This window comes from Engraulis encrasicolus, chromosome 8, assembly GCF_034702125.1.
Source record: "Engraulis encrasicolus isolate BLACKSEA-1 chromosome 8, IST_EnEncr_1.0, whole genome shotgun sequence".
Lineage (NCBI taxonomy): Eukaryota > Metazoa > Chordata > Actinopteri > Clupeiformes > Engraulidae > Engraulis > Engraulis encrasicolus.
In genome coordinates this window covers 37287934-37311451 of record NC_085864.1, presented here as the reverse complement: position 1 = coordinate 37311451, position 23518 = coordinate 37287934, and the positions used below count along the sequence as shown (strand labels likewise).

General features: G+C 42.7%; 2 long non-coding RNA genes across 2 annotated transcripts; both read left to right on the top strand.

The window, feature by feature from the left end:
• The first annotated feature begins 2972 nt into the window (after positions 1-2972).
• Positions 2973-3919, top strand: LOC134454570 (uncharacterized). Its single transcript, XR_010035862.1, has 3 exons — positions 2973-3090; positions 3441-3514; positions 3683-3919. It is a non-coding gene; the product is annotated as an uncharacterized LOC134454570 (long non-coding RNA).
• Positions 3920-6243: 2324 nt separating this feature from the next.
• Positions 6244-7266, top strand: LOC134454566 (uncharacterized). Its single transcript, XR_010035857.1, has 3 exons — positions 6244-6746; positions 6846-6918; positions 6999-7266. It is a non-coding gene; the product is annotated as an uncharacterized LOC134454566 (long non-coding RNA).
• The last annotated feature ends 16252 nt before the right edge of the window (positions 7267-23518 follow it).

Sequence of the window (23518 nt, the reverse complement as noted above, 5' to 3'; positions counted from 1 at the left end):
ATTGAAGGTATCACTGTACATCTATCCACTGTAACACAGCCTCTGAGGCTGCCTATGTGATTGTGGATACCTTGAAGTTATCACTGTACATCTATCGATTGTGGTTACCTTGAAGATATCACTTTACACCTATCCACTGTAACACAGCGTCTGAGGCTGCCTGTGTGATTGTGGATACCTTGAAGGTATCACTGTACATCTATCCACTGTAACACAGCCTCTGAGGCTGCCTGTGTGATTGTGGATACCTTGAAGGTATCACTGTACATCTATCGATTGTGGATACCTTGAAGGTATCACTGTACATATATCCACTGTAACACAGCCTCTGAGGCTGCCTGTGTGATTGTGGATACCTTGAAGGTATCACTGTACATCTATCGATTGTGGTTACCTTGAAGGTATCACTGTACATCTATCCACTGTAACACAGCCTCTGAGGCTGCCTGTGTGACTGTGAATACTTTGAAGGTATCACTGTACATTTATCGATAGTGGATACCTTGAAGGTATCACTGTACATCTATCCACTGTAACACAGCCTTTAGGCTGCCTGTGTGATTGTGGATACCTTGAAGGTATCACTGTACATCAATCCACTGTAACACAGCCTCTGAGGCTGCCTGTGTGATTGTGGATACCTTGAAGGTATCACTGTACATCTATCGATTGTGGATACCTTGAAGGTATCACTGTACATCTATCCACTGTAACACAGCCTCTGAGATTGCCTGTGTGATTGTGGATACCTTGAAGGTATCAATGTACATCTATCAATTGTGGATACCTTGAAGGTATCACTGTACATATATCCACTGTAACACAGTCTCTGAGGCTGCCTGTGTGATTGTGGATACCTTGAAGGTATCATTGTACATATATCCACTGTAACACAGCCTCTGAGGCTGCCTGTGTGATTGTGGATACCTTGAAGGTTTCACTGTACATCTATCGATTGTGGTTACCTTGAAGGTATCACTTTACATCTCTCCACTGTAACACAGCGTCTGAGGCTGACTGTGTGATTGTGGATACATTGAAGGTATCACTGTACATCTATCCACTGTAACACAGCCTCTGAGGCTGCCTATGTGATTGTGGATACCTTGAAGTTATCACTGTACATCTATCGATTGTGGTTACCTTGAAGATATCACTTTACACCTATCCACTGTAACACAGCGTCTGAGGCTGCCTGTGTGATTGTGGATACCTTGAAGGTATCACTGTACATCTATCCACTGTAACACAGCCTCTGAGGCTGCCTGTGTGATTGTGGATACCTTGAAGGTATCAATGTACATCTATCGATTGTGGATACATTGAAGGTATCACTGTACATATATCCACTGTAACACAGCCTCTGAGGCTGCCTGTGTGATTGTGGATACCTTGAAGGTATCACTGTACATCTATCGATTGTGGTTACCTTGAAGGTATCACTTTACATCTATCCACTGTAACACAGCGTCTGAGGCTGACTGTGTGACTGTGAATACCTTGAAGGTATCACTGTACATCTATGCACTGTAAAACAGTCTCTGAGACTGCCTGTGTGATTGTGGATACCTTGAAGGTATCACTGTACATCTATTGATTGTGGTTACCTTGAAGGTATCACTGTACATCTATCCACTGTAAAACAGCCTCTGAGGCTGCCTGTGTGTTTGGTGATACCTTGAAGGTATCACTGTACATCTATCCACTGTAACACAGCCTCTGAGGCTGCCTGTGTGATTGTGGATACCTTGAAGGTATCACTGTACATCTATCGATAGTGGATACCTTGAAGGTATCACTGTACATCTATCCACTGTAACACAGCCTCTGAGGCTGCCTGTGTGATTGTGGATACCTTGAAGGTATCACTGTACATCTATCGATTGTGGATACCTTGAAGGTATCACTGTACATCTATCCACTGTAACACAGCCTCTGAGGCTGCCTGTGTGATTGTGGATACCTTGAAGGTATCACTGTACATCTATCGATTGTGGATACCTTGAAGGTATCACTGTACATCTATCCACTGTAACACAGCCTCTGAGGCTGCCTGTGTGACTGTGAATACTTTGAAGGTATCACTGTACATCTATCCACTGTAACACAGCCCCTGAAGCTGCCTGTGTGATTGTGGATACCTTGAAGGTATCACTGTACATCTATCGATTGTGGAAACCTTGAAGGTATCACTGTACATCTATCCACTGTAAAACAGCCTCTGAGGCTGCCTGTGTGTTTGGTGATACCTTGAAGGTATCCCTGTACATCTATCCACTGTAACACAGCCTCTGAGGCTGCCTGTGTGATTGTGTATTTTTCTCTGCCTTTCACACTGACAGCGTTGGAGTGCGCGGCCAGTCCTATTAAAAAAAAACCCACAGTAATACCCCTTAAGATGTAGGAGCTCTGGAACATTTCTCTCCCTGTCTGTCTCTTTGTCTCCCTCCCTCTCTCTCAGTCTTTGTGTGTGTGTGTGTGTGTGCGCGTGTTTGTGTGTCTTCATATTGATTCATGTTGACTATGAGCTATAAAACCTATGCTTACTAATATGATAATGCTGTGTTGATGTCAATGTACTTACAGCATGATGATTGGCCTGCACCCCTGACTTTTGCTGTCCATCTGAGTCCCATACTATGTGAGGCGTGTGTAAATGTCCAGGAAGAAACAATAATCCAACTATGCTCTTCAGTGTCCTGCTTGTCGGCACCCAACGTGTTCGGTCCTCCCCGATCCGTTACCAATCTCTTAGCTCATGCGCTACAATTCGCCCATGCGGTGCTTATGCGATGTGGTCCGAGTGTTCACGACAGTGCCCGATACGTCCCTCGCTGTTTTCCGTCCCTCTATATGACCTCAGGGTGGCGCCAAATTACAAATTACCTCAGGTTACTCTGTAGTATACAGTAGTCACTCTCTAGTATACGGTACGTTTGCGCTTCCTGTGTTTAAATTGATTTTAGCACCGAAAATGAATACTTTCACATTTCACCGGGCACTGTTGGACTTCATGGCGAAGGGAGAAGTGTCTGCTGGGGTTGAAAAAAAAGAAATGAAGATTGGCAAGCAGCAATTATCTTGTCAGAGGTAGGCCTATAAACTCAAATGTGACTTTTGGTTTTAACCAGGACATATTTTTGTAATTCTGGATTCATTTAACTCCAACTGCCTTTGGTTAGGGTTAGTTATCTACAGTAGCCTATTATTATTATTATTATTATTATTATTATTATTATTATTATTGTAACACACCTGAAATATTGCCTTGTACGCGTGATATGTTTTGGTGCACTAATACTAATTTTTAAAAAGAGTTTGAATAAGCGTCTAATGTCATGTATTGTATTTCTAGCATTTATACAACTTCTTCCTATGAACTTTTGTTTTGTTGGCGAACTAATACTGCTTCCTATACTGTCTGTTGTTCGGTTCCCAAGGGGACCGGGTTGTCATGGGTACGTGAGACTCGAGAGAGGAGAGGAGATTATCCACGGAGAGACATTTTTGATCGGTGAGAGGTTTAAAAGACTTTACAATGTGATTCAAGTGAACTTGACAAATACCTACGTGTAGGTGAGGGAGAAGTTCGACACACAAGCTTTCTGTGTCCGTTTTGTTTCAGTTCCTAGTTAATGTTTATTTTTGTTTGAGAAGTTAGTCACCGGTTTCGGTTTGACAGTTGGAGATGCTATCTGCCCGGTCAACATTGGAGCCTCGGCTAGCCTGCTAGCGCCTGGTAGCGCTGGTTACTGCTGAGGACCTTCAGGCTGAGAGGACCAGCTCCGTGTCAGAAAACCATTCTGGTGGCGTGAATGGTATTGGGGTCGAGACTCCGGTGTGACATCGGGTGACGGTTGAGTTTGTGGATACGTGAATGTGGATAAACGGCGATCTGCGAGTAAACATTTCTGTTCAATGGACGGTAAGAGCTCCATCGCGCGCCAACATGGGTACCCACAATAACTTTCGTTAACCCCGGACGGGTATTTTTCTTGATTCTGTTTTGTGTGTGTTGTCTTTGTCTGTGTTTCTGACATTTGGTCAGAGTATCCTTGAAGGAGTGTTTGGGCGAATCAATTCCAGTGTGTAAATTGCTATCATTTATCTTTTAATATAATCTGTTTCCCATTGATGTTTTATTTATGGGTGTTAGATACTCCAAATTCATGTAATATAGTGAACGTCTGTTATGAATGTTGTTATCAATATCTCTGAGGTGTAATTCAGAGTGGAGGCTCGCGTACAACATAAGCACAGCAGTCAACAGTAACTACTTCTATAGTTTACCCCAGGCCTCTGGTAAAGTGAGTAATCCCCCCCTAGACGGTAAATGACCTAAACCCCTTAAGGCGCGGCTTTATAAATTCATTGTTACCAGTATGGTAATGACCAAGTCGTGGTGCATTACTAAAGGGCCTGTGTTGTGTCACAGTATTGTAGTGCTATGGTAGTTACATTTCAATGTCTATTACAGCGTGCCTCAGGAGGTACGGCGCGCATTAAGGGGCTACTAGTTCTACTTTTAAGGATGATGAGTAGGGTTGCTACATTATTATTATTATTATTATTATTATTATTATTATTATTATTATGAGTAGTATTATAGAGTGGTTCAAAACATATATTACAGGAGGGCAGTTTTTTGTCACCATTGGAGAATACGTCTCCAACAAGTATGATGTGCCTTTTGGAGTTGCTTAGGGTAGTTGCTTGGGCCCTCTCCTCTTCTCTCTCTATATGTTGCCCCTTGGCTCCATCATCAGAGAGCAGGATGTTGATTTTCATAGATATACCGATGACACACAATTATATATCTCTGTTGAGCCAAGCCAAACCACTGCCATTCATGCCTTGACTAAATGCATGTCTGCCATCACAGATTGGATGAACAGTAACTTCCAAAAATTAAATGAGGATAAAACTGAAGTGCTGCTCATTGGCCCTAAGGAAAAACGTGCAAAACTCCACTCAAGCCTAGGTGACATAAGCATGCATATTAAAGATAAGGTTACTAGCCTAGGTGTGGTCATAGACTCGAATTTGAGCTTTGAGCCTCACATCAACAAGATAACAAAATCTGCTTTTTTCAATCTTAGAAATGTCAACAAAGTACGCGGCTTGGCCCCCCCTGCTCTCTTCTCTGGCCTGCCAAAAAAGTTAATTGACAAATTGCAACTCATTCAAAACTCTGCGGCGAGAATCCTAACAAGAACCAGAAGGAGAGAGCACATCACTCCTGTCTTGGCAGACCTGCACTGGTTGCCTGTCTCATACAGAATTGACTTTAAGATTCTGCTGACAGTATTTAAAGCATTAAATGGACTTGCCCCTAGTTACATCTCTGACATGCTCTCTTTTTATGCGCCTGCTCGAGCTCTCAGGTCCACTGATGCCAAGCTGCTAAGGACTCCCACCCCCCCCCGCAAAAGAAGATTGGCGACGCCGCGTTCGTTTGCTATGCGCCCAAGAGATGGAACGCCCTCCCAATCAAGATCCGATCAGCCAGCTCCGTCGACTCCTTCAAGAAGCAGCTGAAGACCCACCTTTTCATCCTTGCCAACTCCTAGCTGCCAAGGCGGCACAGTGTCCCAGCTGTAGCAGCGTCCTTACTGTTCACGACCAGCCCTGGCAGGGGGCTACCCTAGGTGGCCGCTGATCTCTGCCTGAGGTTTCTTCCTGGCTACAGGTTTTTTTTTCTCAGACCTCATTGAGCTTTTTCCCCCTACAAACTATGAATCAAGCAAAAGGGAGTTTTTCCTCACCCCTGATGCCACCAGGGGCCGCATCTGAGCGCCCAAATTCAGTGGGACTATGTATGACTTACGCTAGACCCAGCCACTATGGATCTTACGTCTCTAAGAATCCTGGTTCTAACCTACGTTGACCTATGTCTCTACAATCTCTATCTATCTCTTCTACCTCTGCCTTCCTGCTATTTCTGTCTCTCCTTTTAAATCCACCTCTAACAATGAGGTTTTTTCCCAATTTGTTAAGCACTTTGAGTTACATGCCTTGTATGATACAAAATACAATTATTATTATTATTAACAATTATTAAACTATAGTATTCATTTACCTCGGGATTAACAAAAGTACTCTACTAGTAGGGGCCACACCACTGCCAAGGTTTTGGAGGCCCTAAGCATATGTGGTTTGGAGGACCCCCTCATAATTAAATAATAATAATAATAATAATAATAATAATAATAATAATAATACGGATCAGGCCCAGATAGGAAATGGATAAGGGCCAGATGAGCTCCACATACGGATCCCAGATCCGGGCCAGATGAGCCCCAAATGTGTATTACGGATCGGGGCCAGATCTGGGCCGGATCCAATCCACATGTTTTCTATTAGTGGCGATCTGGGCTTATCTCTAGCCGCGGCTCTGGTATTACACTAGCTAGGCCTATCTATCTATCTGTTTCAAGATGAATGTTATTCACCCACAACATCAGCCAATAATAATGACTTCATAATTGCAAATAATTCTACCTGCATCATATCAGACCCTAAGTACAATGTATCAATCTGTATGTAACCCACAGACAATCAGTTATTTTACATTGGCCCCCAAAAGAAATATATGCGCCTGGTGGTCCTGTCGGAGGACCAAAAAAAGGCAGTCGAAAGAGAATGCAACGATGACCCAGGTACAGGGTGGTGGTATGAGAGCGTCAAGAGATAAAGTGGTCCGTGGCTACTACTGGTCCACTATAAATGACGACGTGAGGGAATAGGTAGGCGTTTTTCTCTGGCATAACATCACATACTTTGTTCAGAAAACATTTTGATATTAATTGGTTCACTCTCACCTGCATTGTGTTTTACTTTTTCAGTACAAGCACTACCACCAATGGCAACTTTCATGATCCAATAAAGACCGTGCCCCATCTCCTCCACCCAATCCAGGTAGTCTCTACCTTTGTGCTGTGAACCGTGCCAGAAATGAGCTAATTGAAAGCACTAATTGCACTTAAATGTTTTTGCAGGTGAATGAGCCATGGACGGTAATCGGCATGGACCTAATCGGTCCCCTGAGGACCACCGAGGCAGTGCACACATAGGTCCTCACCGTCACTGATCTTTTCACCAAGTGGGATATGACTGAGCCTCTCCAGACGGCCTCAGCAACAGCTGTTGCTACAGCACTGATGGGGAAGCTGTATCTCTTTAGATTTGTCAAAAAATTCATATCGGACCAAGACCGAGAATTTGTCAATGTGGTAGGCTATGTAGGCCTATACAGCCCAACCTCAAAATGTTTCCTGCGTTTTCCATGGATAGGTATGTGTTTGAGTAAAACAAACATTGCTATTCCATTCTATAAACTACTGACAACTTTTCCTCCTAATTTAGAAATAAAATATTGTCATTTAGATTATTTATTTGCAGGAAATCTCAAATGATTAAATAAACACACAATGTCTCCAAATCTCAAAAAGGCAAAGAAAAGAAGATGATATTAACTTAAAAACAACATAATAGAAATGTATTGACTTAGGAAGACCATGTCAGGGTATTGATCTGACCATGTCAGGGTATTGGCCTGGTGGTCCTCCATCCACAGCTTGATTGGCAAGCTGAGAGGCTGGAGTACTGTCCTACTTTACAAAAACTATCAGCATTCAGGGACATTGTCAGAATAGAAGGATTCATGTTTTAGCCCAAGGTAACTTTGTACAGCGAATCAGTGGCACACAGTTTGCAAAGATGAAAATTACCGATTTCAGCCTTGCGGAAATACCTTCAGATCATCACCAATCTAATCCAACACTTGGTCATCTAGACTAGAGACCTGGAGAGGTCTACGCACAACAGTATCTTACACCTGCTGTGAAATTTGGCCACGAATAATCTGAGGGTGATTCAGGCCTCATTATCAAAACTGATCAACCATTTTCACTTAACAGCCATTACCGGTGCAGCATGATGGAATAAGCTGTGGCATCTTCATGCTGATTGTAATTTTGATTACAATGTAGACTACACAACATCTTCATAACCTCTGATGCATCTCGTCCAATCAGATATCAAAAAATGTATTCACCGTATCTAACTACTGTATAAATGTTCATAATCTCCACCTGTTTACCTCCTCAACAGTACGCCTTCTGCCTCTGCAGCGGTGCCCCTTTCGACTCCGAGACCGTGAGTTAGAATGGTATACATCTAAGACATGAAATGACAAAATTACTAAATCAAACATAAGAAATAAGCACTGCAACGATGTGTTTTACAGAGCGATATACCACAAATCCGCAAGTGGTGGTGTCTCCAACTGATGGAGAGGTTCTCCATCCAGAGGTAAGATTTACTGCACAGTGTAATGCTAAGGGGGGGGGGGATTGGTTGAAACAATGACTGGAATGCAGTTACTCAGGATTTGTAATCTGAGAGTACAACTAATAGTCAGGTCATGTCTTCTAAAAGACAGGGGCAGGACTTGGGACGGAGATTTGCCTATTGGACGGAAGAAGCAAAGCAACTGCTGGATGGGACCCTTCCTCCAACCTTCAGGGTGAAGGCCATCAGGGGTCAGGAGCCGGTAGGCCAGTGTGTGTTGTCAATAATGCATTGAATGTAATGTCAGAGGTCGCTTTGGCCTTGGAACTCTGACATGCATGCAATATTTGCCTTTGGTCAGGGTCAGTTTTCCAAAAAGTTGACACCTGAAGGCAAATCATGTTAATTTTCGGCATACAACTGATTTAGGGGTATTCAAGGGTGCTGAATCCAAATCTGCCGTATGCCGGACGCAAAAATGTACCGAAATGCCTCAAACGGGCAAAATCCAATATGGCCGCCGCCACCGTGTTAAAATCCTACAATCACTTTTCTTTTGGACTAAATAAGGTATGAATTTGAAGACGGCACTTATTTTTATGTTTTCAGACATGGGGAATCCCATTATGGCATCAGATTTAAGATCAGATTGGAAGAAAATGCTTATGTCATTGGCTGGCAGCCATTTTAAAAGCAGAGAGCCTCATATTGTCAGCGATTTTTACATTTTTACTAATCTTTCAAGATCCACAGAAAATAATGCTCGTTGTCTCTGTGAACACAAATACTACAGAAAACTGCACTGAACTGTCTACTTTCACCTGAAAAAAGAAGTTTGTGTCTACCTTTTTCCATTCTTTAGGTATGGGCAGTAGAACATAGGATGACACCACAAAAAAGCGCTGATTTTTGACCCCAAAATACTACACTTCTTTCTGCCCATATTTTTGCTTTAAGGACAAATTGTCTTTGATAGTGTTCATGTTTGTTATGCAACATTTTCAGGGGGTTTGAAGGGTGCTCAATGCCAATATGCTGTATACATAAATGTATATTCCCATAGTACCTCAAAATGAAGGAATCCAATATGGCCGCCGTCACCAGTCTACAGTGTACATTTCTTTGATTACACAAGGTAAACTCTTAAGTACATTATGTAGCATTAGGTTTTCATACAAGGAAAATTCATTTCCATACTCAGATTTAAGATAGAAATCAGAGGAAATTATTTCAGTGTAGTCTGAATTCCAAAATGACCCCAAAAATTCTTCACTTGTCTCAACCCATATTTTTGCTTTAAGGACAAAGTGTCTTTGATAGTATTCATGTTTGCTATGCAGCATTTTTAGGGCTTTTGAAGGGTGCTTTATTCAAATATGATGTGTATTAGGCTCAAAAACCTCTTTAATACCTCAAAATGAATTAATCCAAGATGGCCGCCATCACCAGACAAGGTGAACTCTTAATTACATTGTAGCTATAGGTTTTCATACATGGAGAATTCATCTCCATACTCAGATTTAAGATTAGAATCAAAGGAAAGTATTTCAGTATAGGTTGAATTCATGTTTACAAGTGACAGTTGACTTTCGTGTCAATAAGCTGATCATTTGAATGAAAATGTTTTCTCTACTTCCACTTTTATTTTAATGCTTATTATGACATGATGCAATATGTCACCTCAATCCACCTCTTCCATTATGAGAAAAATGTACACACATGTACTGAATGTGCCTAAATATAATATGCACATCTACAGTTTGTGCATTAGGAATTCATTGTTTGCCAATTTTATTGCGCGCTTACATTATATCTTCGAATGGTGGAAAGGTGAAACATGGATCAAAACAAACATATATGTTATTGTGAGGAATTTACTTGATATACTATGTTAACTCATTCCCAACCAATACCAACCTCATCCTCTTTTGGCAGGACAAATAACATCATGCACTGCATGGCACTTTTGCTGCAAATGCAACAAAAGCAAAGTACAAACCCCAACTCCGATGAAGTTGGGACGTTTGGTAAACAGTGAATAAAATCAAAATGCTATCATTTTCAAAACATTCAATCTATTCATTAGATGGAGAATAGTGAAAAGACAACATATTAAGTGTTAAAACCGAGAAAAAATATTGTTTTGGGGGACATATGTACTCATGTCTAATTTGATAAATCCAACACGTCTCAAAAGAGTTGGGACGGGGACAATAAATGGCAGCAAATGTCGAGGAAGACTAAAAACAAAACAAAAGACAACACTTAACAGTTAAATACATTAATCGATGAGATGATTTTATATAAAAAACAGTGTTAATTCCTATCTTGGACATGATTTCACCAGCTTAAATGGTGGGTGTATTCCTTGTCATGTTTTGCAATGTTTTCCTTTCTGTAGTGCTTACAGTGTGACAGATCTTGACCAAAAACCCACCATTTTATCACCTGCTGGTCCTTATGATGGAGCCAAACTGTTAAAACATAGTAGAGAATGCAATTTGACCTTACTATGTGGCAGTAATCGAAGATCTCCCTTCAAAATATAATGCATGAGTGGCTTTTCATGCTGTTTAAAACCCATCTATACCATTCAGCACTGTATTTAACTCTACCGATAAGTGAGAACATCTTAACCAATGCACTACTGCACCCGGATGCCATCATGGAGGCTGACTTTTGAAGCTAGCACTAACACAAGTTGGATGGTCCATTTTCACTGTAGCACAGGATGTGCCATGCTCTATTATTGTCAAAAACAATGGACTTCTACAACTTCTGCTGACTTCTGTAAGCAAAGGACAGTTTCCCATGTCTTCTGGGCCTATTTCAAGTGAGCTCAGGTGCTTAGGAGAATGTTACACCCCTGTATCATTTGCATGCATTAAGCATTCTTAATATGGTCAATTTTCAATAGCTCTAGCACTCCAGGAGTTAGAGTGAGACTACAGCCAATATATATTTCATGATGTCATGAACCTATACAATGATTTTATTAACAAAAATATGTCTTATATACACTCAATCGTGGTAAATCAAAGGGAATTCAAAAATGTATGTAATAACTATGGTAATTATTCCCTTTGCATCTTTAATTCTGAGTGACTCAGCCTCTCTGTGATGATCTTATACCTGGACACGTATATTGTCCGTCAGTACAATTCATTTTGAAATGTTCTTCTTTGTTGTTTTTATCTTATTTGGATGTTTATTACATTTCACTGATCCCTGTCCCAACTTCTTTGAGACGTGTTGGATTGATCAAATTAGAAATGAGTACATATGTCCCCCAAAACAATATTTGTTCTCGGTTTTAACACTTAATATGTTGTCTTTTCACTATTCTCCATCTAATGAATAGATTGAATGTTTTGAAAATGATAGCATTTTGATTTTATTCACTGTTTACCAAACGTCCCAACTTCATCGGAGTTGGGGTTTGTAAAACATGACATTTTGCTTTGATCAGTCCTAATAGTCTATGCCATCTAATTCAGATGTCACATGGTTACATAAAATGCCCCACATTATGAAGTCTCTGTATGGAGTCAGGACCACATACCCATTCCTGTCCTCCTGCCAGTCTATTGGACAGGGCTTTAGTCCCACTGCTCCTGTATCTGCCACCTATACATGGGTTCTCATTGTTTATCAACACAATGTTATGAGGAGGGGCAAGACACTGGCAGCCAACCACGTGAGCTAATTTTTTGACAGATTTTGTGACAGTTTCCAACAATCAGAGGTTGAGTTGTGCGCACGCAGCTAGTTTCGCGCAGTCAGGTTATAAACAACATTTAGAACCCATGTATTCTCAAAGCATGCAAAGACATCACAATTTGTGCTTGCCTCATCCAACTCTGCATCTGCAAGAAGTGGCATGGAGTACGTGGAGTCAAGCAGTTGCTGCAATTCAGCAATTCCAGGAGGGGTGATTGGGAACAAGTTAACTTAGTAGCCTATACCAAGTAAACAATTTTGGTTAGAGTAGAGGAGGGTGACTGTATGTGCATATACATTTGTCCAACAATAAAGCAATCACTAACCACTTCACCAGAGGGCTATGATCATTAGTGGGACAGTCAGAGCCTGTCACAAAGAAAGTATGCCTTTTAATGTATGCTGATAACACAGACACCCCCGACACAAGACATCAACAGCCAAGGACAGTAGAGCAAGTGGTAGTTTTTAGGTACCAGGCATAGAAATGTAGCCTGGTCCTGACCATCCCATAATACTACTATTTCTTTTCGTATTCATGGTCTGGAGGTTGTTTGATCTGACGCGATTGCAGGAAGCGGGAAGGAGTTTGAACAAACCTATCTGACATCTATCTTTGGCGATGTAGGACCATTTAACAGACATGCCTGACAGACTATCCTACCGTAGGATATCATTACAATGTAGGACCATTTGTCCTGTCTTTCTCACAGCACATGAACACAATATTCAAAAAAGGACATTCCAAGTCAGCAAGGACTATCTGATTTTTGATACCTCCTCCTCGTTTAACTTAATTAGCATTAGACAAAAGAGCAAACTTACACGCATAGTGAATCAGGCTATTGAAATGACTGGCCCACCTAAGCCCTCCCTATCTAGCTGTACAACAGTGCAGTGATCAGGAAAGCCAACCTGATCACAGAGGACCCCTCCTTCCATCACTCCTTTTCAACAGCTTCCATCGGGTCAAGGCTAGCCTACAATGTGCCACTTCTTTTATCTAATTAAGTTGTACCAGGGAGAGGTATTGAAAATCGGAATGTCCTTGCTGACTTGGAATGTCCATTTTTGATTATTGTGTTCATGTGCTGTAAGAAAGACAGGGAGGTGCCCATGCTCTACTGCCTGCCCTTGGCTCTCTCTCTCCAGCTGAGCACCATTATTGATACACTGCAAATGTACACTCCAGTATATTTGATAGGCCCATTTAAAGTCTATACTTACACAATTCTACCAACACAAGAGAACAGACAGACTATATTTTCCTCCTGCTCCCCTGTTCCACAGGGTTGGACATGTCTGTATGCTGAGCCCCATTCTATAGTCTCTCCACACCCATGACTGCAGTATGGCCAGCAAAAGGGACTGAAGGTGGCAGCCTGGTGTACAGAGACAAATTTCTCTAGCTCTGAATGAAAAGAAAACCAAAGAGATCATTGCTGCCTTCAGGAGGCACACCTATAGCGAGAATAGACCTAGCCCTCTCTGAACCTCCCGCTGTCTCAACAGAGCTAGTCATGAGTTCTTGGCTCTCTATAGATAGATCATTGGCACTACAGATGTATCATCAAAGTAAGGACCAAAGACTAAAACCACATTTCACATACACATGGACTGTCTGACTGTTCATTACAATCTCTCGATCCCCTGATCTCCTTCCATCCTCCTATTGTTGTGCAATAATTGATACAGTGCAATGTGTTGAGCTGAATTTTTGCCATACTACAGAAAAAAAGGCCAGCCTTGTAATAAATGGTTATATTTGTCGCAGTGGCCATCTCAGCTGAAATATGTACAATAAGCAAGACAATCTATGCAATAACTTTGGATGACTGATGTGCAATACCAGCTTGAGTATGTCCTTTCTGTATACACACAGACACAGACACAGACACAGACACACACACACACAATGCCACTCCATCATCTGTTCACTCTATTCTAATCTAATCTATTCTATTCTATTCTATTCTATTCTATATATTGTTCACGTCAGTCTGCCTCTTGATCCCCCTTTATAGGCCTAGATATACAGTAATCTGAGCACAGCCATTAACCCTTGTGTTGTGTTCGTAAGCTGCATACACCTGTGGTGTTCGGGTCATTTTTGACCCGTGATAACAAAACTCAGCTATAAAATACCTAAAACACTAGTTATCATCAAATGTTGTTTTTCATCTCATGGCTAACTTGGTATGTATTCATATCCATGGAAATATTACTTGATGTATTCATCTTTTTGACTTTAAAGATCTTTTATCTTACATTATGCAAATCGTTTTTGATGACCAAAACTATCAAAATCTGCATAAATTCACTATTAATACCTCCCAAAGTGATACAATTAGTGATTATGTTGTCCATGTATTACAGCTGATATGAGAGTACAACAACCCCCAAATTTATTTTATTAGTTCATCAAGAGTGGCATTTGTGGTGTTCGGGTCCAAACCAACCCAAAGAGATTTATAGCAGGATAAAGACCAAATGTCAACTAAATTAGTTTTTCAGTGCATAAAATGAATGTTTAAATATGTTGACTTGGTGTTTTTCAATATTTATATGATTTTAGTGTGGTAAATATACAAAATAACAATTCTGTCAGAGTCACAGCTATTCCGCCAATCTAATGCAAAGGTATTGGAAATGAACACCTCAATGAACATGAAAAAAGTCACACTATTCATCTGAATCCCCTATGCCATGAACATGGACCATTATGTCATTGCCACATCAACTTTATGGAAAGTATAAGACCAGTTCTACAGGTTTGGGTGCCATTATGAATTTTTGATACGTTTTTTGGAAAAAATAATGTGCAAAAATGTATTTTGCAAACAAATGTGCAAAAATCTCATTATATAATGCAGAAATGGATTCCCTGACCATGAAAACATATGAATAGACACCAGAAATACATCTGTACTCCTTTCACAACAGGAGATATGACATATTGTAGTGTATGGGACTGTCCGGCGGCCATATTGGATTTGTAATATCAAAAAGCTGGCAAAAAAAAAGTTCAGGCGACAAATATATTTTCCTCACCATAAATCACCAAACTGAAGACAAAGGGCAACCAACAGCTTTTCAGAAATGCATACAACAACCAAAAATCTATACCGGGTCAATTTTGACCCCCGAACACCACAGATTTTTTTTTTGGACCTTTAAAATTTACTAAAATGATAAAACATATTTTTTTGTGTTGAAATGATTGTGACTGAGGATTAGATGAAGCCTTATTCCAAGAAAATAAAGGAAAGTGTGTTTTTTTCACACTAAAACTTGAAAACGGGTCAAAAATGACCCAAACACAACATACAGTAAGGGTTAAACCGGCAAACATAAAGTAATTCCTATACAAAGGATAATATTAAAAAATATTAGATTTAGGGACATTCAGACTCGTGTGTGCATTTATTTCTTATGGGTGAAGAGGTGTGGAAACATTGTGAGGTGGTTTGAGGTGGAAACATTTCATCATGGTATAATGCATTAAAAATAGAATTGAAATAGGGAAAGATTTAAATACAAATGGTCAATTTATGGAAAAGAAAATATCCTGTTGCAAACATGAATTCAGACTACACTGAAATAATTTCGTTTGATTTCTATCTTAAATCTGAGTATGGAAATAAATTCTCCTTGTATGAAAACCTATAGCTACATAATGTACTTAAAGCGATGGTTCGGAGTAGAATCACCCTAATGCCATTTGAACCGTGACACCCATCCACCTTTACACCCGAAGTGTTTTCTGCCGCAGGCTTACATCAACAGAGTTGCCGTGTTATTCGATGTTTATTCCGGATAGCTTGACTCAAGCGCATATGGATACTGGGCACCGTCTCCAAACTTTCCCCACAAAAATAACATGTCATGACACCAAACTTCTACAGTATAACAAATGTGGTTTGTACTCACAAAAAGATGAATTTGAAACTTTGTACATAGTCCAGGAGTTTATTAGTAACAACACACGAGACGATTAGCTTTTCTGCTGCTAAACATCCGTCGACGTCACTTCCTCCAGCTGGGACTTTGTTGATGGAAACAAATACACGTGAGTCCGGAAGGCGGAAAACTCAAAAAGACAGCTTGCGCTACAACTAGAAATTAACCACTTCGGATTTAAATTTTACCACGTTTAATAAATAGAAGACGATGCCACACTCGTGCATATATCCTGGCTGTGGACTAAAACACAAACCTTACAATAAGTGGACAGTCCCAGCTGGAGGAAGTGACGTCGACGGATGTTTAGCAGCAGAAAAGCTAATCGTCTCGTGTGTTGTTACTTTTTTCAGGTGAAAGTAGACAGTTCAGTGCAGTTTTCTGTAGTATTTGTGTTCACAGAGACAAAGAGCATTATTTTCTGTGGATCTTGAAAGATTAGTAAAAATGTAAAAATCACTGACGATATGAGGCTCTATGCTTTTAAAATAGCTGCCAGCCAATGACATAAGCATTTTCTTCCAATCTGATGATAAATCTGATGCCATAATGGGACTCCCCATGTCTGAAAACATAAAGATAAGTGCTATGTTCAAATGCATACATTATTTAGTCCAAAAGAAAAGTGATTGTAGGATTTTAACACAGTGGCGGCGGCCATATTGAATTTTGCCCGTTTGAGGCATTTCGGTACATTTTTGCGTCCGGCATACGGCAGATTTGGATTCAGCACCCTTGAATACCCCTTAATCAGTTGTATGCCGAAAATTAACATGATTTGCCTTCAGGACCTTAAATAAGCACCTTTTCAGAAATCCTGCCTAGACTACTAATATTCTTGCATGATACATAAAAAACAAGGACATGAAGTCACACCACAGGAAATTCAGTGCACCGTGGCCATTTTCATCCTTTTGTATACATGACTGACCTCAGAGCTCATGCTAACTAGATAATGATATTGAGTTTAACTGTAAGACTAATACGAAACATGACTTCTGATTTGCTTAGTTTTAGGATGAGCCCCTGGCGTTGAGGGACCTCCCACGGGCAGCGCAGTGGCTGCAGGGACCAGTCCACACGCCCTCTTTCCTGAAGATGGAGGAATGCAAAGAAGAGGCACTGGAGCAACTCTACGAGGACAACTTCCAAGGAATGTGCATGGAGCCCTTTTCTTTTAGCTTTAAAGGACCACTCTAATAGAAAACTGTAAGTTTACATGGTTTCAAACGTGTTTTCATGTGTCCAGAAACAGAACTCTAATGTACAGAAGTTGTTTTGTTCAGTAGTAAGGACTGTTTGTAAACATTGTTTTAACCGTTTTTCAACACTCTTAGTCCCGCCCCCCAAAAACAAACACGAGCCGGAATTGATGTCAGAAGATGAAAAATCACGTCTCAATCCACGCACTTGTGTCAGCCAAAATATCTGCACTTATTTGCCGTTAAGTTGAGGGTGGGAAGTGCACTGCATCTCAGTACACAGTGCACAGTGTGGGGAATGGAACGCACACCGGGTCATTAGCAGCGCCTTGGCTAACTGGATCTGTGTACACTGTGGGAGCAGTGAAATTTGAGTGCAGATATGATAGTGATGTTATAGTTCAAATATACGATCTCTTTGTGTTATAGAGTGCATGGTGTTCATTATCCAAGACGGCGAACAGTTTGCAAAGAAATGTTTTCAATTTCAATGAAATAGAAAGTCTAACAGCACGAGTTCTGCAACTACAGGGCTTGCATATTAGCTTTCACCACGTCTCTGTATAAAATATAGGACACCGTCCACAGACATGGAGTGAAACAAATAGCTCTAATACCAAATCTGCCCCCCGACATTTTCACTGTTTGGGTGAATATCAATGACGTAACAATAGCGCCGAAAATGGCAGCCTTGTTTTTCGCTCCTAATCTTTCTGATATATTTTTAATAATATTACTATGTATAAACCTTTTTTTTCTACGACAAACAAGTTGCCTCATTCAGTATGACAGAGAGACACTACTGGACATAAACTACTCGCTGTCAGCTCATGTGGAGCCGGAGTTTCTTAACTGGGATACTGCGCTCACTCGGGACGCATCTTTCCCATTGTTGCCATGGAAGAGACGCCGCCGCCACCGCCGTCCAAGAAGTAGGAGAGCCGGTGTGTTAGTGCGACTGAGACAGCGAGCAAATCGACCACCGCTCCCAAGCATACTCTTAGCCAACGTTCAATCTTTGTACAATAACATGTGTGAGCTGCATGTGTAGCAGAGTGGAACTTTTACGGTAATTATCCTTAAAACAATAATTACCCTTTTATGTGTAATTGCACGACTACGCCACTGGGGGAATTTCGCCACCCAGAGTATTGATTGAAGACAATGATAACCCAAGGCACAACAGGTTCGGATAGACGTAGGCAGAGACGTGTACTTCTTGTTTCAAAATAAAAAGTCTTTTCTTTATTAACACATATTTAAAATAAGAAAATAAACATACATTAAAACTCCGGGACCGCCGGAAACAAAAAGGGACAGGAATGTGCAGAGGGGGAGGTCTGAGGTTATATGGTAGAACTCAATGAGACGCTCAGTGCAGGTAACCCGTGTCTACAGTATTCCTATTTACCATATGCGCATAGGCATAGGCTACCACGGCAAGCAAGTGATTCAATCAGTAAGTCTTCCCACTGCAAGCAAGTGATTCAATCAGTAAGTCTTCCCACGTCAAGCAAGTGATTTAAACAGCAAGTCTTTCCACTGCAAGCAAGTGATTCAATCAGTAAGTCTTTACACGTCAAACTGTGCACGTCACCCCTAAAGCTACAAGTGCATAAGGAGTCACGGGGCCTGCACTGAAAGCGGTGAGAGAATAGAACTTCAACAGAGTAAATCTATTGCCTAGGTAGGCCTAGTTAACAGCAGCAATACTAGTCAGACCAGGAGAGGGGGGAAGGCGGCCGGGCGGAAATTAAACAAACAAAAACAAACAACAGAAAAGCAAAACTAATTGGGCAGGGACAAAACAGCAGTAGGACTAAGCAATGTTGCCGACCCTCGACGGCACACTCTCAGCACAGGAGGACAGAGTGCGAGTTACTGGTTGGCACAGACGGATCGCACACCAAGGAGAATCTCAGGCTCACCTCCACATTAACAGGCATGGATTCGCACCTGGGGCTGGCCATCCCAGGATCTCTGGCTAGCTCAGCCAGAGCGCAGCGTTCGCCAGCACAAAAACCCCAAACACGGGAGAGCTCCAGCTAAGCGCTCACTTTCAGCTGTTTTTATAAAACAATGGGCTAGCCGCCACTTACTGCGGAGCCACTCAGTAGCTAGCTGAGTCTGTGACGTCAGACTAGTATGGGAGCTGGCAAGGGACAACGCTCACCTTGACCGTAGACAGGTCTACCCTGTTACATTTTCTCCCAGCTTTTTTTCATCGGCGCCCCGACGATGGGCTAGCTTTCCACAACCAGGAGTCAGGTCACAATGGGCCTATGCACACAGGCAGGCAGACTCTTACACAAGCATGCACACATACAATAAGCAGTCACTCACGCACTGGCACCCTCCTAGTCAGGCAGGCAGGTATGCTCCCCGACAATCATGCACACAGGCAGTCGCGCACCTACAGGCAGACAGGCACACAGTCACCCCATCGCACACACCCTACAATGCACCAAGAGAACTGATCAGCATCATCATACACACACACAAGCATACACACACACAGTGCAAGAGGACCCAGGTTGGAGGTTGGGGAGGCATGGACATGTCCCTTGAGCCCGGCAGCGCTCCGCTGGCACGGCCACTACTCAGTCCAGGGGACGGCAGACCTCCTGTTGGCCGACGAGGGGAGTGCCTCCCACTACGCCCCGATTGGGCTACCGGCGAGGGCTGCGGCGGAGCAGGGACCCGTTGCCCATCACAGTTCCGGGCCAGGTGGCCGGGCTGATGGCACCGCCAACACAACTTGGGGCTCCCAGGCGACCCTGCTTGAGGCCGCTGCAGCAGCTCCACCCACTGCGACAGGAGACTGATCTGTTCCCCCTGCCGCCTTGCCATGTCCTTCAGCTCCGACAGTCCCTCATAGTCTTCCTCCATCTTGTGCGGGGACGGACACCACCTCACCTCCTCTCAGGCAACCCAAGACTCGGTGGGTCGTTGTGGAGATTCGAGTCCCCCGCCGAGCCCACTGCTGTTTTGTCCCTGCACTGCCCTTTACTCAAAAAAAACGAAAAAACAAAAACCTAACAAACAGAAAAGCAAAACTAATTATTTGGGCAGGGACAAAACAGCAGTAGGACTAAGCGATGTTGCCGACCCTCGACGGCACACTCTCAGCACAGGAGGACAGAGTGTGAGTTACAGGTTGGCACCGACAGGTCGCAAACCAAGGGAGGATCTCTGGCTCACCTCCACATTGACAGTTATGGATTCACAACTGGGGCTGGCCATCCCAGGATCTCTGGCTAGCTCAGCCAGAGCGCAGCGTTCGCCAGCACAAAAACCCCAAACACGGGAGAGCTCCAGCTAAGCGCTCACTTTCAGCTGTTTTTATAAAACAATGGGCTAGCCGCCACTTACTGCGGAGCCACTCAGTAGCTAGCTGAGTCTGTGACGTCAGACTAGTATGGGAGCTGGCAAGGGACAACGCTCACCTTGACCGTAGACAGGTCTACCCTGTTACACATGCAAGAATCTCTTTTCAGAGAGAAATCAAAGACTGTAACATAATCTGTCTCACGGAGATGTGGTTATCTGAAGATGCGCCAAACCAGGCCATTTCTCCCTCTGGCTTTTCTGTGTTCCGGACCGACAGGTCGAAAGAGCTTGTCGGGCAAAATTAGGGGTGGAGGGGTGTGTTTGATGTTTAACGGTGCTTGGTATGACAGTGAGAGTATCCACGTAATCAAAACCTTTTGTTCTCCAGACATTGAATACCTTACAATTCTATGCCGGCCATTCTGGTTACCAAGAGAATTCACAGCTGTTGTAGCAACCGCAGTATACATTCCACCGCAAGCGGATGCGAAGCTCGCGCTAAAAGATATGTACGCGATTATCAGCAAAACATATGTACGCAAAATTATCAGCTTACATCCAGAGGCTGCCTTTATCGTCGCAGGCGACTTTAACCACGCTTCTCTGAGAAAGATACTGCCCAAATACTTCCAGCATATAGATGTAAACACACGTGGAAATAGCATATTAGACCACTGCTATACTCCCTTCCGTGATAGGTACAAGCCCCTCCTCCGCGCACCGTTTGGCAAATCGGATCATTCCTCAATCCTGCTCCTTCCAGTTTACAAGCAGAAACTAAGGGGTCTGAAGGGCCGTACACACACGTCACTACTAGTTACTCGCTCAGCGGATGAAGTAAATAGAATGTCGATGTGTTCCAGCGAGACTCGCAGGCGAGTAGGCGAGCACTGTACAAGCGATGCGATGTGGGCGGATTCCGAGTTGAAAATATTTTATCTTCGAGCGAGGCGAGTAAGCGAGTAACCAATTGGAATGCGGTACTTCTCGCCTGTTCATTGGCAGTTAAAGCCGCGGGAACTTTCAGTGAACGTTCCATGAAAGAGTGGCGAGTAGGCGAGCAAGCGAGAAGCTAGCATTGTGTGTGTATGCCGCTTTACACTAGCCTCGCGAGCCATCCTACGTACTTCCGCCAAAGGATTGGCTCCACTACTGTAGTCTGGCCGTGCTTCTCTGTGGAGTGCTTGCAGCAGTAGAATTTTGATTGCAACGCCCCCCCCAGAAAACAGCCAATAATCGAATACGCCCCCCACGTGGGGACGAAAGGGGGAGAACGCTCGTGACAATGACGTACACATCTGCGCCAGAGCCATTGGTCTGCGCTATGTTGTTGTTGAGTAACTGCCAGCGATTGGGTGAGAGGTGTCCAATAATTTCAAACCATAACTGAGTGCAAACTTCCTGCTTTCTAAAATTGCTTCAGAGCAAACAAATGCCAGACCATAAATACGAAATGAAATGATAGTATTATGGGATGGTCAGGACCAGGCTAGCTTTACACACCAAGGCGGTAAAGCGGCGCGGAACGGCCCCGTTTTTTACCGGCGTCTGTGAAAATACATTGAAACCTATCTGTCCTTACACACCAACAGGCGGTAGTCGGGCGTCAGCGGCGCGGGAGCTGGCTCCGCGCCATATTTGGAAAATAGAGCTCGAGCGTATTTTTCACGCCGGCGACCGGCGGTGTCTCATTCAAATGAATGGCAAAGTAGCATGCTAGCTTTGGCTGTGGGGAGGGTTTTCAATAGGACTGGCCGCGCACACTAACACTGTCAGTGTGAAAGGCAGAGAAAACATGCCAGCCAAAACTAAGCAGAAAGACGGCGTTCGTCCCGGGACCGTTCTTTTCCGCCTTGGTATGTTTTGGCCCTAAAACAGAGCCCACCCACTGTCAAAACAATTAGCTGCTGGTCTGATGAATCAGATAGTGAACTGCAAGGCTGCTTTGAATGCACTGATTGGGACATGTTCCGTGAAGCATCTAATGGGGATATAAATTAATACACAGAGACAGTCACTGGATTCATTCAGAAGTGTATTGAAGACATTGTTCCATCAAAAACAGTCAAAATATATCCAAATCAAAAACCATGGATAAATAACCAAGTTAAAGCCCGGGATAGTGCATTTGCCTCTGGAAACAAAGACCTGGAGAAAAAAGCCAGATATGACCTGCGAAAAACAATCAAAGCAGCAAAAAGAGAATATAGGCATAAGGGTCCGTGTATCTCGTGGCCATTCGATTTCCTTTTCCAAATCGGGAAATAGAAAACTTTTTTGTTTTGGAAATCGGGAAACGAAAATCGGAAAACGAACCAATTTTCATTATCCGTTTCATTCTGTTAAACGCGGGCAGGCTTGTAATTCAGAATTAAATTATGGCTTCGTTTTTCCATCACCTATTTTTTAATTACATGAACCGGAAGACGTTGATTGAGCGCCTGTCCGTCAGCTGTGAAGGAACGTAGGCCTACGGTGCGAGCGCAGATCTAGGTCTGTGGGTGCGAGTGATATTCCTAACATCTGGCCAACATTCCTTTGATTTGGGTTGCAGTCTTACCATGGCTAAGTCTGTCTTTTAAATTCTGGTTTGTTTGGGTTATTATTACCCTGGTATAAATACCCCTGCACGTAAGTTTGCAGAGTATGACGAAAGTTTTTGACTTGCCCTCTTCGTAACGCTAGCACTCAAGTAGGCTAGCTGGCATGATGCCACCCACAGCCCAAACTGTTTGTAGCTCTGGCTGTAATGGCTATTCATGACTACGAGATGAAATATAACAACCGATAGTCATATTCCCTCTCGAGCCGATAGCAGACATCCCAAGTTCCAAAAACTTCTTTCAGTGAGATGCTTATCGACCCTCGACACCCCCGACAATCAAAACGACATTAGTGTTAACACGCGTGTATTCATGTCCTTTATATCGCCCAGTCTGCATAGAACATCTGCCTACTATTTTTCCCAGGACTTTTGCAGGGCGTACTACTTGTGTGCTCACGCAAAACTATTC